At 48.2% G+C, this 14,004-nt stretch overlaps 2 non-coding genes and 2 pseudogenes across 2 annotated transcripts; all 4 read right to left on the bottom strand.

Annotated features, from left to right (window-relative positions):
• Nucleotides 1-969: 969 nt before the first annotated feature.
• On the bottom strand, nt 970-1,084 carry LOC115161692 (U5 spliceosomal RNA). The gene has a single exon (XR_003869384.1). It is a non-coding gene; the product is annotated as a U5 spliceosomal RNA (small nuclear RNA).
• Nucleotides 1,085-1,487: 403 nt separating this feature from the next.
• Nucleotides 1,488-1,644, bottom strand: LOC115161606 (uncharacterized; annotated as a pseudogene).
• A 2,442-nt stretch (nt 1,645-4,086) lies between these two features.
• On the bottom strand, nt 4,087-4,203 carry LOC115161688 (U5 spliceosomal RNA). Its single transcript, XR_003869381.1, has one exon. It is a non-coding gene; the product is annotated as a U5 spliceosomal RNA (small nuclear RNA).
• Nucleotides 4,204-7,294: 3,091 nt separating this feature from the next.
• Nucleotides 7,295-7,468, bottom strand: LOC115161601 (uncharacterized; annotated as a pseudogene).
• Nucleotides 7,469-14,004: the final 6,536 nt, after the last annotated feature.

Here is a 14,004-nt window from a genome sequence, read left to right as displayed (position 1 = left end):
GCTGCCCATAGAAGTAGAGGTACCCTTTTACACCCCCAATGTAGAAGGACGCTGGGGGATACTCAATTCCTCCCGTCCGTGTTCTGAATCAGACAGCGTACTTTCTATTCTGGTTCCACATACCATCATAATCCATTTATTTTGTTCCAACCCCCAGTAAATCAGTATTTACCCAGGAAGGATCGTATATCCTGCTCTTTCACATACGGATTTTGCATGCAGACAGTTATGGTCCTTACCCGACTTGCGAACAGAGGCTCCACATTGAAGTTGGAGATCGGTGTTTCGTCCTTGTGTTCCAAGCACTTGTTCCAAGCTTCCTGACACAGGTAATCCCCCGTGAAGGTGACCTCGAAAGCATTCCGTAGAGGAAAATCTCTGTAGCAGTAGATTCGTTCTGTCGTCACTCCAAGAAATCCAAAGATGACATCTTTTGCGAAGCTCCTTCTTCCCATAACGAACTGCATTCCGTCCATTTCTTTCCCGACAAACCGGATTGTATTCAAAAGTCGCGCCGAAGGGGCCGACGTAAAGTCTCCCGTCGCAATGACCTTCTCTTTCCTTTCGTTGATCAAACTGCGGGCGTGCCACACGCTTGGTTTGAGCCAAAAGGCCGAGAAGTGAAAACCCACAAATTGACCCCTGCACCTGCCGGGCACCCGGGGGTCTCGGCAGACCTCAGCGGTTTGGCAAAAGTTGGCTCCTCCCCACCCGACGCTTCCCTGGTGACAGGCGGGTGTTTTTTTTAAACTCGCTAATGCGTCTTTAAGTCACTAGCTCTTTAAGCCTAGTGCGACTATTTGTTCAAAGCCCGGCAAACACGCCAGTCGTCATCAGGCTTGAATTCAATTGCCCAAGCCACTACTTTGAGTGGAAAAATACGCCGGTCGGTCAGCCGGCTTCAAGTCAAACGCCTGAGCAAAAAGTCTCAGCGTCATCTCTGTCAATATCTCTTGAAACAAGATACCGGGCTCTGCCAGAAGCAAAGCCCTTCCAAAAATACGTTGAACTCGTAAGTGTTCCTCTCCACGGAAGTCTTTAGTAAAAGGCGAAAGGCTTGTGCGTAATGAAGAGAAAAATGTATGGAAGTCAGAGGTCGGGGCCCGAGACACACACTGTGCACTCTAGGCCAGGTTCCTGCGGGTGGTCCCCGAACCCACTCTTCCAAATTTTCGAGGGCTGTAGGTAAAAAGTCACAGACAGACAGACAATCCTGGTGAAGTGATTGTATTTTTAGGGGGGGTCAAAAACAGAGAGACACAGGCACACAGAGACACACACACACACAGAGATACACACACACACACACACACACACACAATCCTGGCCAATGTATATTTTTTGTAAAATGGCGGGAAAACGGGGGACCCCATGAAGGGCGCTTCGCCCATCTTTCAGTTTGGATGTTTCTTCTTTTTTCATTCCTTCACTTCTTCTGCTAGCTGTTTTACATAGCTTTGTATTTTTTTTCCTTGACAATGGGAGAAAAGTGTTGCACCGTTCCCGGAAGTACTGCAATACCGGGTCGATGCGTGGAGCGGACGGAGCAAGCCCCATTTCAAAAAATCCATTTAATATGTAGTCCCCCGATGGGGGACGTATCAGATATTAAACTGATAAGAACAGATTTTTAGAAAAATTAATTTATTACCATCAAAACCATTCATAGTTAACAAAATCATAATTTTCATTCTAATTCAAATAATAATGGCTTTTGTATTCCAAAAACAAACTAAACCCCAAACAAATAACTCAGGGGAGCATTTTCCCTCCCCGTCATCCTACAATCTATCTTTCCCTATCTTCCCGTTCCTATTCTAAAATAACCCCAGCCCTAATCCCCCCTTCTGCCTCTCCCGGGCAGCATGCTGCCCCCACTTCCTCTCCTCCCTCTTCATCCTCCCTCTCAAATCGCCTTCCACCCTCCTCACTATTCCTTCCACCCCCCAATCTCTCCCTGTCGTGACCATGTTCTGCCTGGCTTCCCACAGCCCCCGCTTAAAGAGGCTCATGAGAAGCCAGAGCAGAAACCTATCCCTATCCGTCCCCCTCGCTCTCCCTACACCTCTCTCTAACCTAGCCCACGTCAAAACAAAATCCCCTCTAACCCTTCCTATCAACACCTGTGCCTTCGCCCATACTACTCCGGCAATGGCACAGTCCCAAAAGACATGGCGCACAGTCTCCTCCCTGCGACGAGAAGGTATTGGGCAGGTGGGGGATCGCGCCAAGCTATGCCGGTACATGGTGGAGAGTACCGGCAAACACTTGTGGAGGCTCAACCAATTCAGGTCCTTGAGCCTGTTGTCCAGACCCCGCGCCTGCACTCCTTCCCAGACCACTGCCGGGATGCCCACTACAGGTGCTGGACTTACTGCCCGTCTGACTTCCTCGTACAGGTGCCTGTGATCTAAACCTACTCGGGCGACTTCAACCTCGGGGTGCGCACGCAGCCACTTGGCCGAATGCAATAGAGATGGCAATACATCCACCTTTCGAAACAGGACGTTGCCTAAAAAGGACAAAGACCTGGCACTCCACATCGCTAGCTTCCTCTGTACCACTGCGATGCCCATGTTCCAGTTCAGCGTCGCTGAGCCGGAGGTCTCAAAATGGACCCCGAGAATCCACAGGGCCCCGTTACAGAGAGAGAACCCTCCGGGCACATCCGTCCTACCACTCCATCTTCCGGAAGACTTTGCGTGGTTAAAAACCGCTCCCGACGCTCGGGTGAAGTCCCCAATGTATGCAAGGGACCTTGTCAGGCACAAGTCTTTGCAAAGCAGCAAGGAGGTGTCGTCGGCGTACTGCGTCAACTTGACACGGTGACCGCCACTTCCAGGTATCAGCAAGCCCTCCACCCCTGTGTCTGCCCTAATGGCAGCCCCCAGAGGCTCCATGTACAGAACGAAGAGGAGAGCCGAGAGCGGGCATCCCTGCCTGACCCCAGACGAGAGGTCAAAAACGTCACCTAAGTAACTATTTACGCTAACCCGGCACCCCGCTCCGACATATAATATTATATATTTACGCTAACCCGTTTTGTAGGCCATACAACGCCTGCAAAACGTGGGCTGACGTGCATAAAAGAACATCCCCCTGTTAGCCCCCAGGGAGAACATAGCGGGAGGATGGAGGTAGCCACCCTGTACCTTTGGGTCCTCCCTGAGTAGGGCCTGGAACCCTCTCCTCCCATTCCAAAACCCCAGGGAGTCCCTGAGGAGCCTTGCTGAGGATAACTTGTCCATATACCTCCCCAGAAAGGCCCTCACCTCTTCGTCCTTGACATGGGGGTTATAGATGTTTACGGTTACCACCCTAAAATTATTCCTCGCCAAGCTTGTGACCTCGTAATGGCACATCGGCCTTCCAGCTCCAACTTCTCTCACCTTCTGCATGATCTCATCATGTTTTTCTTCATTATAAAAAGTCACATCATAAGCTGCTTCCGTGGGATTCCCCTGGAGGCAAAAAACGTCCTTAACCGCCAGCTTCAATACCCCCATCAAGATCGTCCTCCGAAAAGGTTTCTCTCCCGGATGGCTCCAACTCCTTATCTCTCCATGCAAAACGTACCGTGTTCGCCAGACCCATACCAGGAACCGACCTGCTACTTGAATTCCGCGCCATTTTTCCTTGATAAATGCACTCAAAAAAATTTGGAGGGAAAAATAAAGAAGTTTCCAACCCAAAAAAACTCTCCGCCCTACCATCTTCGACCTTTTGACTCAGCGGGTTTTGGGGCACCTCGGTACCAAGCTTGATCTGAGCCAAAAGGCCGAGAAGCGATAACCCACAAATTGACCCCTGCACTCGCCGGGCCCCCGGGGGTCTCGGCAGACCTCAGCGGGTGTTTTTTTTAACAAGTCGCTAATGCGTCTTTAAGTCACTAGCTCTTTAAGCCTAGTGCGACTATTTGTTCAAAGCCCGGCAAATATGCCAGTCGTCGTCGGGCTTGAACTCAATTGCCCGAGCGACTACTTTGAGTGGAAAAAATACGCCGTTCGGTCAGCCGGCTTCAAGTCAAACGCCTGAGCAAAAAGTCTCGGCGTCATCTCTGTCAATTTCTCTTGAAACAAGATACCGGGCTCTGCCAGAAGCAAAGCCCCTCCAAAAATACGTTGAAATCGTACATGTTCCTCTCCACGGAAGTCTTTAGTAAAAGGCGAAAGGCTTGTGCATAATGAAGAGAAACCAGAGTCGTATGGAAGTCAGAGGTCGGGGCCCGAGACACACACTGTGCACTCTAGGCCAGGTTCCCGCAGGTGGTCCCCGAACCCACTCTTCCAAGTTTTCGAGGGCTGTGGGTAAAAGGTCACAGACAGACAGACAGACAATCCTGGTGAAGTGATTGTATTTTTAGGGGGGGTCAAAAACAGACACACACACACACACACACAATCCTGGCCAATGTATTTTTTTTTTTAAGTAAAATGGCGGGAAAACGGGGGACCCCATGAAGGGCCCTTCGTCCTTCTTTCAGTTTGGATGTTTCTTCTTTTTTCATTCCTCTTCTGCTAGCTGTTTTACATAGCTTTGTGTATTTTTTTTCCTTGACAATGGGAGAAAAGTGTTGCACCGTTCCCGGAAGTACTGCAATACCGGGTCGATGCGTGGAGCAGACGGAGCAAGCCCCATTTCCGGAGGGAGGTGGATACGATCCACCTCCGTCCTTTCCTCCCTTTTTGTCCTCTTACAATATCCTATTATAAAAGGCCTAATCCTTACCTTAACTAAATGCCACCACTCTAACACCCCCTCGCACATGGACCGGTGGCCTTCAAGCCGCCGAAAGAAACCAAAAAAGGCGTCAACGAAAGCTTGCTCCTCCAGCACATCCCGATCTAATTTCCAGTACTCCCTTACCGAAGAGGCAGACTGGCGGACCCACCTGCAGGAGCACCCCGTCGTGATCTGAGAAGAACACAGGCAACAGCCGCCCAGACAACTGACCCAAAGACCTAGATAGAAAAATATAGTCGAGCCTCCGTGCAACCCCCCGAGAGATGCGCCATGTGGGACCAGCCATTGTCGGAGTAGTGTGCAGGCCATCAACCAGACCATGGCAAGCCATTAGCCCGGTAATGGCGCCTGCACTACTATCCCCCGCTAACCCTAAATCTATGTTAAAATCCCCTCCTATCATCAAGTGCCTATTTGTGACACAGTGGCGCCAGACAGTCCACCATCTCCCTCCTGTCTGCCGCCACCTGTTCCCCATACACCACCACTAACCTATACCTACTATCCCTAAAAGTGACATCCACCCCCAAAACCCTCCCCTGCTCACAACAAAAGTGCCCTCTACTCTAACCTCCCTATTCCCAAACAAAATCCCCACCCCCGTAGAGTGAACACCACCTATACCCCAAATTGACTCCCCCTTATCCCACTCCCTACTAAACCTCACAACATCCCCTCCATCCCTCAGGTGAACCTCCTGTAAAAACAAACATCAAAACCCACCCCCTCTAAAAAACTAAAAGCCGCCCTCCTTTTAACATAATCCCTTAAACCCCTTACATTTAAACTAAACAAAATTAACATAAGGTTCTATTATAAACAAAAACCATTACTTATCCAAAAAAAACACAACAATCACAAAAAACAGGAGGCTCACCTGATGCTCCCCTGCTCCTTCTCATCCGGCGGGGACGTCTTCTCCTCACCTGACGTCCCCCTGTCCTCCTCCATCTCTCCAACCCAGGATGCAGGTATGGTGTTTGGCCTCGGTGTGCTCTGCACCCTGGGTTCCTCACCACCACCCTCCATTCCTCTCTCCCTGTACAAATCCGGGTTTAGAGTAGGGGACCCCATCTCCTCAAAGAGGAGTTGAGATCCCCCCCCAGACACCCGACACTGGGCCACGCCCTGGGAGTCCCCCTCATCCCAAAACGGAGGGGCTAAGGAGTCCAGCAAGGTCAAGGATACCTTTCCATCCCCATCCCTCGCTTGGCAACCCCCTCCACTGCCTGTCGAGCACCCCCTCTTCTTAACTTTCTTCCTAGGAGTTGGAGGTAAAGGGGAGACACCCCCCTTCCCTGCCAACTCCTCCACCATTCCTCTCATCTCTTCCACGAGGGTGCTCGACATGCTGTCCCCCCACTCCCTCACCCCCTTCCCTCCTCCTCCTCCCCAGCCCCGCCACCGGCACCCCCTCCACCACCTCTCCCTCCATTGTCTCTGTCTCTCGCTCCTCCACTCCCTTTCTTCCTTTCGATTCCTTTCCTTCTTCTGCTTCCGTGTCTTATTTTTCCCCCTGCCCTCCTGCTGTCGCTTCTTGCTCCTCTTCTTTCCGTGCTTGTCTCTTGTCCTTTTCCTGTGATGTCCTTCCTTTCCCTCTTCTTCCCCCGCCCCTGCTCCCCCCCCAGCCGCAGACACGTATGACCTCTGACGAGCCGGGCACTCCCGCCACAGGTGTGCTGATGAACCACACCCGTGGCACGCCTTAGGCTCGTCGCAGTCCCTCGCCTCGTGCTCCGCAGATCCACAAATTCGTAACTTTTTTGTGCTGCACGAGGCGAGGATATGACCGTAGGCCATACAACGCCTGCAAAACGGGGGCTGACGTGCGTAAAACAACGTCCCCCGGTCAGTTCCCAGGGAGAACATCGCAGGAGGATGGAGGTAGCCACCCTGTCCTTTTGGGTCCTGCCTGAGGAGTGCCTGGAACCCTCTCCTCCCATTCCAGAACCCCAGGGAGTCCCTGAGGAGCCTCGCTGAGGAGACCTTGTCCATATACCGCCCCAGAAAGGCCCTCACCTCTTCGTCCTTGACATGCAGGTTATGCATAGTTACTGTTACTACCCTGAAGCTGTTCCTCGCCAGGCTCGTAACTTCATAACGGCACATAGGCCTTTCTCCTTCCACTGCCTTCACTTTCTTCATGATTTCATCATGTTTTTCTTCCGTATAGCAGGTAACATCGTATGCCCTCTCCATGGGGTTACCCTGGAGGCAGAGGACATCTTTTACCATCAATTTTAGGCTTCCCATCAGGATGGTTCTTGCAAATTATTCTCTCCCGAATTGCTCAACCTCCTTGTCTTTCCAGGCAAATCTGACGGTGTTTGCCAATCCGACTCCAGGAACCGTCCTGTTCTGGGTATTTTTCTCCATGACGTCAAGAAAAAAAGGTCTCTTAAAAAGAAGCCAAAGGAAAAATGGGGGACCCCATGAAGGGCGCTTCGCCCTTCTTTCAGTTTGGATGTTTCTTCTATTTTCATTCCTTCTCTTCTTCTGCTAGCTGTTTTACATAGCTTTGTGTATTTTTTTTTCCTTGACAATGGGAGAAAAGTGTTGCACCGTTCCCGGAGGTACTGCAATGCCGGGTCGATGTGTGGAGCGGACGGAGCAAGCCCCATTTCCGACTCCCTGTTCGAAAAATCCATTTAAAATGTAGTCACCCGATGGGGGACGTATCAGATATTAAACTGATAAGAACAGATTTTTTTTTAGAAAAAATAATTTATTACATTCTATGCCATTCATTCATTACAAAGTCATACCTTTCATACAAAATCAATATAATGGCATTTTTAATTTACAAAACAAAACAAAACAAAAACCCCAAAACAAAACTCAGGGGAGCATCATCCCTCCCCGTCATCCTACAATCTATCTTTCCCTATCATCCCGTCCCTAATCTAAAATAACCAGAGCCCTAATCCCCCTTCCACCTCTCCCGGGCAGCATGCTGACCCCACTTCCTCTCCTCCCTCTTCATCCTCCCCTTCAAATCTCCTTCCACCCTCCTCACTATTCCTTCCACCCCCCAATCTCTCCCTGTCGTGACCATGTTCTGCCTGGCTTCCCACAGCCCCCGCTTAAAGAGGCTCATGAGAAGCCAGAGCAGAAACCTATCCCTATCCGTCCCCCTCGCTCTCCCTACACCTCTCTCTAACCTAGCCCAAGTCAAAACAAAATCCCCTCTAACCCTTCCTAACAACACCCGTGCCTTCGCCCATACTACTCCGGCAATGGCACAGTCCCAAAAGACATGGCACACAGTCTCCAACCCTGCCACAAGAAGGTCTTGGGCAGGTGGGGGATCGCGCCAAGCTATGCCGGTACATGGTGGAGCGTACCGGCAAACACTTGTGGAGGCTCAACCAATTCAGGTCCTGGAGCCTGTTGTCCAGACCCCGTGCCTGCACTCCTTCCCAGACCACCGCCGGGATGCCCACTACAGGTGCTGGACTTACCGCCCGTCTGACCTCCTCGTACAGGTGCCTGTATTCTAAACCTACTCGGGCGACTTCAACCTCGGGGTGTGCACGCAGCCACTTGGCCGCATGGCCAAAGTGCCACGGCAGCTGTTCCGCCTGAGGACCCGTGTTAGACCACACTATTACGCTTCTTGCCTGATACGAGAAGAACACCCGCAGGAGGTAACCGGACGGGTGTAGTCCTGGCTGAGCAAGCTCCGTCAACAGAAAATAAACAAAAATTGTGTCCAGCTTGAGGGGGAGATGTGGTACCCCCCTACCTCCCTCCCCGATGGGACAGATCATGCGTGCCCTGGCGACCCACTCGTATCTGCCACCCCACATGAACTGAAACACCAGCCTCACTAGAGGCCTCCTCAGACAAGCCGGCAATGGGTAGATGTATGCCAAGTACAATAGAGATGGCAATACATCCACCTTGAGAACCAGGACCTTGCCTAAAAAAGACAAAGACCTAGCCCTCCACATCGCTAGCTTCCTCTGTACCAATGCGATGCGCATGTTCCAGTTTAGCATCGCTGAGCTGCAGGTCTCAAAATGGACCCCGAGAATCCTTAGGGCCCCGTTACAGAGAGACAACCCTCCGGGCACATCCGTCCTACCACTCCATCTTCCGAAAAACTTAACGGAAGACTTTGCATGGTTAAGATCCGCCCCGGACGCTCTGGTGAAGTCCCCAATGATGGCAAGGGACCTTGTCAGGCACGAGTCCTTGCAAAGCAGCAAGGAGGTGTCGTCGGCGTACTCTGTCAACTTTACACGGAGACCGCCACTTCCAGGAATCAGCAAGCCCTCCACCCCTGTGTCTGCTTTAATGGCAGCCCCCAGAGGCTCCATGTACAGAACAAAGAGGAGAGCCGAGAGCGGGCATCCCTGCCTGACCCCAGACGAGAGGTCAAAAACGTCACCTAAGTGACTGTTAACGCTAACCCGCCACCCTGCTCCGACATATAAAGTACGGATCCATCCTATAAACTTTTCCCCAAATCATAATCTTCCTAACACCCTGAAAAGAAAGGATCTATTAACGCGATCAAAGGCTTTCGCCTGATCAAGCGCTGCTACCATTAACCTGTTTGGTATAGGGGGCAGTATTGAGAATTTTGGAAAAAATATGTTCCCATTTTTAACTGCCTCCTACACCAACTCAGAAGCTAGAATATGCATATTATTGTTCAGGTTTGGATAGAAAACACTCTGAATTTTCTAAAACTGTTTGAATGGTGTCTGTGAGTATAACAGAACTCCTATGGCAGGCAAAAACCTGACAAGGCTTCAAGCAGGAAGTACCCTGTCTGACAAGGAGTCGTGCGTCTTGCATCTTTTTATTGAAAAGTAAGGATCTTAGCTGTAACGTGACAATTCCCAGGGCTCCAATAGGCTCTCAGAGCCCGCGAAAACCCTGAAGGTTTACGAGGGAGCCTCAGGTTGAAACATATTATCGCCTTTTGTAAGTGGCTGCTCGGAGGACCTTTCAATGATGCGCGTGCATGAGTCGCTTCTGAGGAGAAATTTTATTCGGCTGTTTAGGCTCAATGCATACTCCCGGTCGGAATATTATCACTTCTCTACGACATAAATGGCATAAAAATTGGTTTTAAACAGCGGTTGACATGCTTCGAAGTACGGTAATGGAATATTTAGACATTTTTGACAAGCCAACGCGCCATGCGCGGGACCGTGAGGAAGCATTCTGATAGTGTCTAGAACTCACGAACAAAACGTCGCTGTTGGAATATAACGATGGATTATTTGGGACCAAACCAACATTTGTTATTGAAGTAGAAGTCCTGGCAGTGTATTCTGATGAAGAACAAGCAAGGTAAGAACATTTTTCTTATAGGAAATGTGATTTTGGTGGAGGCTGAACTGGGTGGGTATCTAAATAGCTAGCCCTGTAATGCCGGGCTATGTACTTAGATTATTGCAAAATGTGCTTCATCCGAAAAGCTATTTTAAAATCGGACATATCGAGTGCATAGAGGGGTAATGTATCTATAATTCTTAAAATAATTGTTATGCTTTTTGTGAACGTTTATCGTGAGTAATTTAGCAAACTGTTAGTAAATTCACCGGAAGTTTGCGGTGGTTATGCTTTTTCTGAACGTCACATGCTAATGTAAAAAGCTGGTTTTTGATATAAATATGAACTTGATTGAACAGACATGCATGTATTGTATAACACAATGTCCTAGGTGTGTCATCTGATGAAGATCATAAAAGGTTAGTGCTGCATTTAGCTGTGGTTTGGGTTTATGTGACATGATATGCTAGCTTGAAAAATGGGTGTCAGATTTTTTCTGGCTGGGTACTCTAGATTATGTTAGCAATGTTTTGCTTTTGTTGTAAAGCCTTTTTGAAATCGGACAGTGGGGTTAGATTAACGAGATTCTTGTCTTTAAATAGCTGTGAAATAGTCATATGTTTGAGAAATTGAAGTTATAGCATTTCTAACGATTCAAAAATCGCGCCACTGGATTGAAGTGGCTGTTACGTAGGTGGGACGAAATCGTCCCACATACCCCAGAGAGGTTAAAGGCAGCCCTCTATCTTCTACCCAAACGATGGAGTCCCTAATCAACTGGAGGTTCCATGTAATAGAGCGTCCCTCTACCCCGCACGTCTGATCCTCGTGGACGACGTAGGGAGGGGCTGTGCGCAACCGGTCTGCTAAAACCTTTGCAAGTATCTTGTAATCTACGCACAGCATGGTCAACGGCCGCCAGTTGCCAAGGTCAGTTGCTTCCCCCTTCTTATAAAGAAGTGACAGCACACCGACAGCCATTGATCCCCCCGGGACCCCCGTCTCAAGGATGGCCTTCAAGACTTCGAGGATCACTGGTCCAAGTATACACCAAAACTTGAGGTAAAACTCGGCCGGCAGCCCATCCATCCCGGGCACCTTCCCTTTCCCATCCTCCTAAGAGCGCTCTCAACCTCTTCGAGGGAGATCTGAGCCTCCATCGCTTACTTAATGTCCTCCGGCAATCGCCGGGACAAGTGTTCTAAAAACACATTTCCCTGCTCTACAACTATTTCCTTTTCCTTAAATAAGCCTCGGAAATGATCAGTTGTCACCCTGACCATTTCCTCCGGTTTTCTCACTATACTACCATCTTCTTCCCTCATCCCACGCATTGACTTCCTACTCTGTCTGCCCCTAACCGACTTAAAGAACATAGCGGAACAAGTCTCATTATGTTCTAGAAAGCCATTATGCGCACGCTCCAGGAAAGCTCGAGACTTCCGCTCCTGCAGCTCCGTGAGCTGTGCCTTCAGGACTGTGGATCTCTCCCAGTCAATCAACCCGCCGAGGTTGCCTGCCTCGTACTCGAGTTCGAGCAACCTTTGGATACGATCCACCTCCCTCCTTTCCTCCCTTTTTTTCCTCCTGCAATATCCATACATGAATGGAACTCACTTGCGCAAGCCGTATGGTTAGTGAGAAAGTCCATATTGCAAATGTACGCTCCCTTACTAGATGTCCGACCTACGTCCGATAAATCCGCGGACGGCTTCGGGCTGCTCACAGGGGCCGGATCTTCCAGGAAGTCATCGAACGGAGACTCTCGGACCTTCCCTTTCCGTTTAATAAAATGTTTAAATTTTGGTCATTTCTTTGCAGTCCCGGATTATTCCACGAGAGGGCGAATGGAATCATATTGCAAATGTAACATATATCACCAATCACGACACGGCTTTTTCTCCTAAACGGAAAATAATTCGAAGACGAAACTCGGTCTGCGTGGGTTTGGCATAATGGGCAGTTGGCCCCGAACAGGATGGAGTCGAGGCCTCAACGCTTTTCGAGTTAAGGCTATTTTTCTGGGATTGAAAGTCAAACAGGAAAATAGAGTGCTGATTTGACCGCTTCACATCAAACTACATGAGCCTACGGTGTCAGGAGAAAAGGAACCATGCATTTACCAATGTTCATTTCAGAGAAATTGTTCAATGACACATTGGTGATATTCAACAACAGGAGGTTTTTTTTCAGAAAAGTTACATATCCAGTTGCAGCGTGTTCAGATAAGGCAGGTTTCGGAGCTCTGCGAGATTTCTGTGATTTTCTGAAAGAACACACACTTGTTCAACCCTCTGTAAATAAGTCAGTTCTTAACAGAAAGACGTAAAACTCAATATTCTATAAGAGCCTAACGTTCAGATTCCCGTGTCAACCAGAAGTGCCTTTAACCTGTTAGGGTATAGGGGGCAGTATTGAGACTTTTTTGAAAAAAGATGTGCCCATTTTTAAATGCCTCCTACACCTACCCAGTAACTACAATATGCATATACTTATTATATATGGATAGAAAACACCCTAAAGTTTCAAAAACTGTTTGAATGGTGTCTGTGAGTATAACAGAACTCATTTGGCAGGCAAAACCCTGAGACAGATTCTGACAGGAAGTGGATACCTGATGTGTTGAATTGACTTTGAGCCTATGCCATTGAAAAACAAAGGGGGTGAGGTATATTCTGGCACTTCCTATTGCTTCCACAAGATGTCCCCAGCCTTTACAAAGTGTTTTGAGTGTTCTACAGTGAGATCTGACCGAATAAGAGCCATGGAACGTGATGGTCCGTCATTCACCCTGGCGCGCGATTTGATGGTGGGTACTCTCATTCCGAAACGTTTTAAAAGAAAACCCAATGGTCCGCCTTGAATTTTATTCATGTTCTGGTTAAAAAAGGCCCTAATGATTTATGCGATACAACGTTTGACATGTTTGAACGAACGGAAATATATTTTTTCCGTTCTTGAAGTGAAGTGAAGTCCGGCTGGCTTAGATCATGCGCTACAACACGGAGGTTTTTCGACATAAATGATGAGCTTTTTTGAACAAAACTACATTCGTTATGGACCTGGGACTCTTTGGAAGTGACATCTGATGAAGAGAATCAAAGGTAATGGATTATTTATATAGTATTTTCGATTTTAGATTCCTCCAACATGGCGGTTAGTCTGTATCGCGATGCGTATTTTTCTGGCGCAGTGCTCAGATTATTGCAAAGTGTGATTTCCCAGTAAGGTTAATTTAAAATCTGACAAGTCCATTGCGTTCAAGAGATGTAAATCTATAATTCTTTGAATGACAATATAATATTTTAGCAATGTTTTCTAATATTAATTAATTATTTTGTCGTCATGACTTGACTGCCGGTATTGGAGGGAAACGATTTCCTGAACATCAACGCCATAGTAAAACACTGTTTTTAGATATAAATATGAACTTGATAGAACTAAAAATGCATGCATTGTCTAACAAAATGTCCTAGGAGTGTCATCTGATGGAGATTGTAAAAGGTTAGTGCATAATTTTAGCGGATTGTATGGTTTTGGTGACGCATGTCTTTGAATCGACAATGCATTGCACACAGCTATTGTCAATGTACTCTCCTAACATAACCTAACTTTATGCTTTCCCCGTAAAACCTTTTTGAAATCGGTAAACGTGGTTAGATTAAGAAGATGTTTATCTTTCAAAGGCTGTAAGTTAGTTGTATGTTTGAGAAATTTGAATTTGTACATTTATTTGGTTTCAAATTTGCCGCTCTTGAAATGCACCTGCTGTTGATAGGGTGCGCCACAGGTGGCACGCTAACGTCCCAGGTAGCCTCAAGAAGTTAAATGGTCTCATAGGGGCTTTTTTGAAGGGTTAAAAAGGTCAGATCTTTCCACAACTTCATATGTGTGACTAGGCAACCCTCATGAACTGTAAATCAGTCATTTATCCTATCAGATGTCAAAGAAAAGCTCTCTCTCACACACACA

Source organism: Salmo trutta, chromosome 24 (assembly GCF_901001165.1).
Source record: "Salmo trutta chromosome 24, fSalTru1.1, whole genome shotgun sequence".
NCBI lineage: Eukaryota > Metazoa > Chordata > Actinopteri > Salmoniformes > Salmonidae > Salmo > Salmo trutta.
The sequence above is the reverse complement of the archived record's forward strand: the minus strand, read 5'-3'. Positions and strand labels throughout refer to the sequence as shown.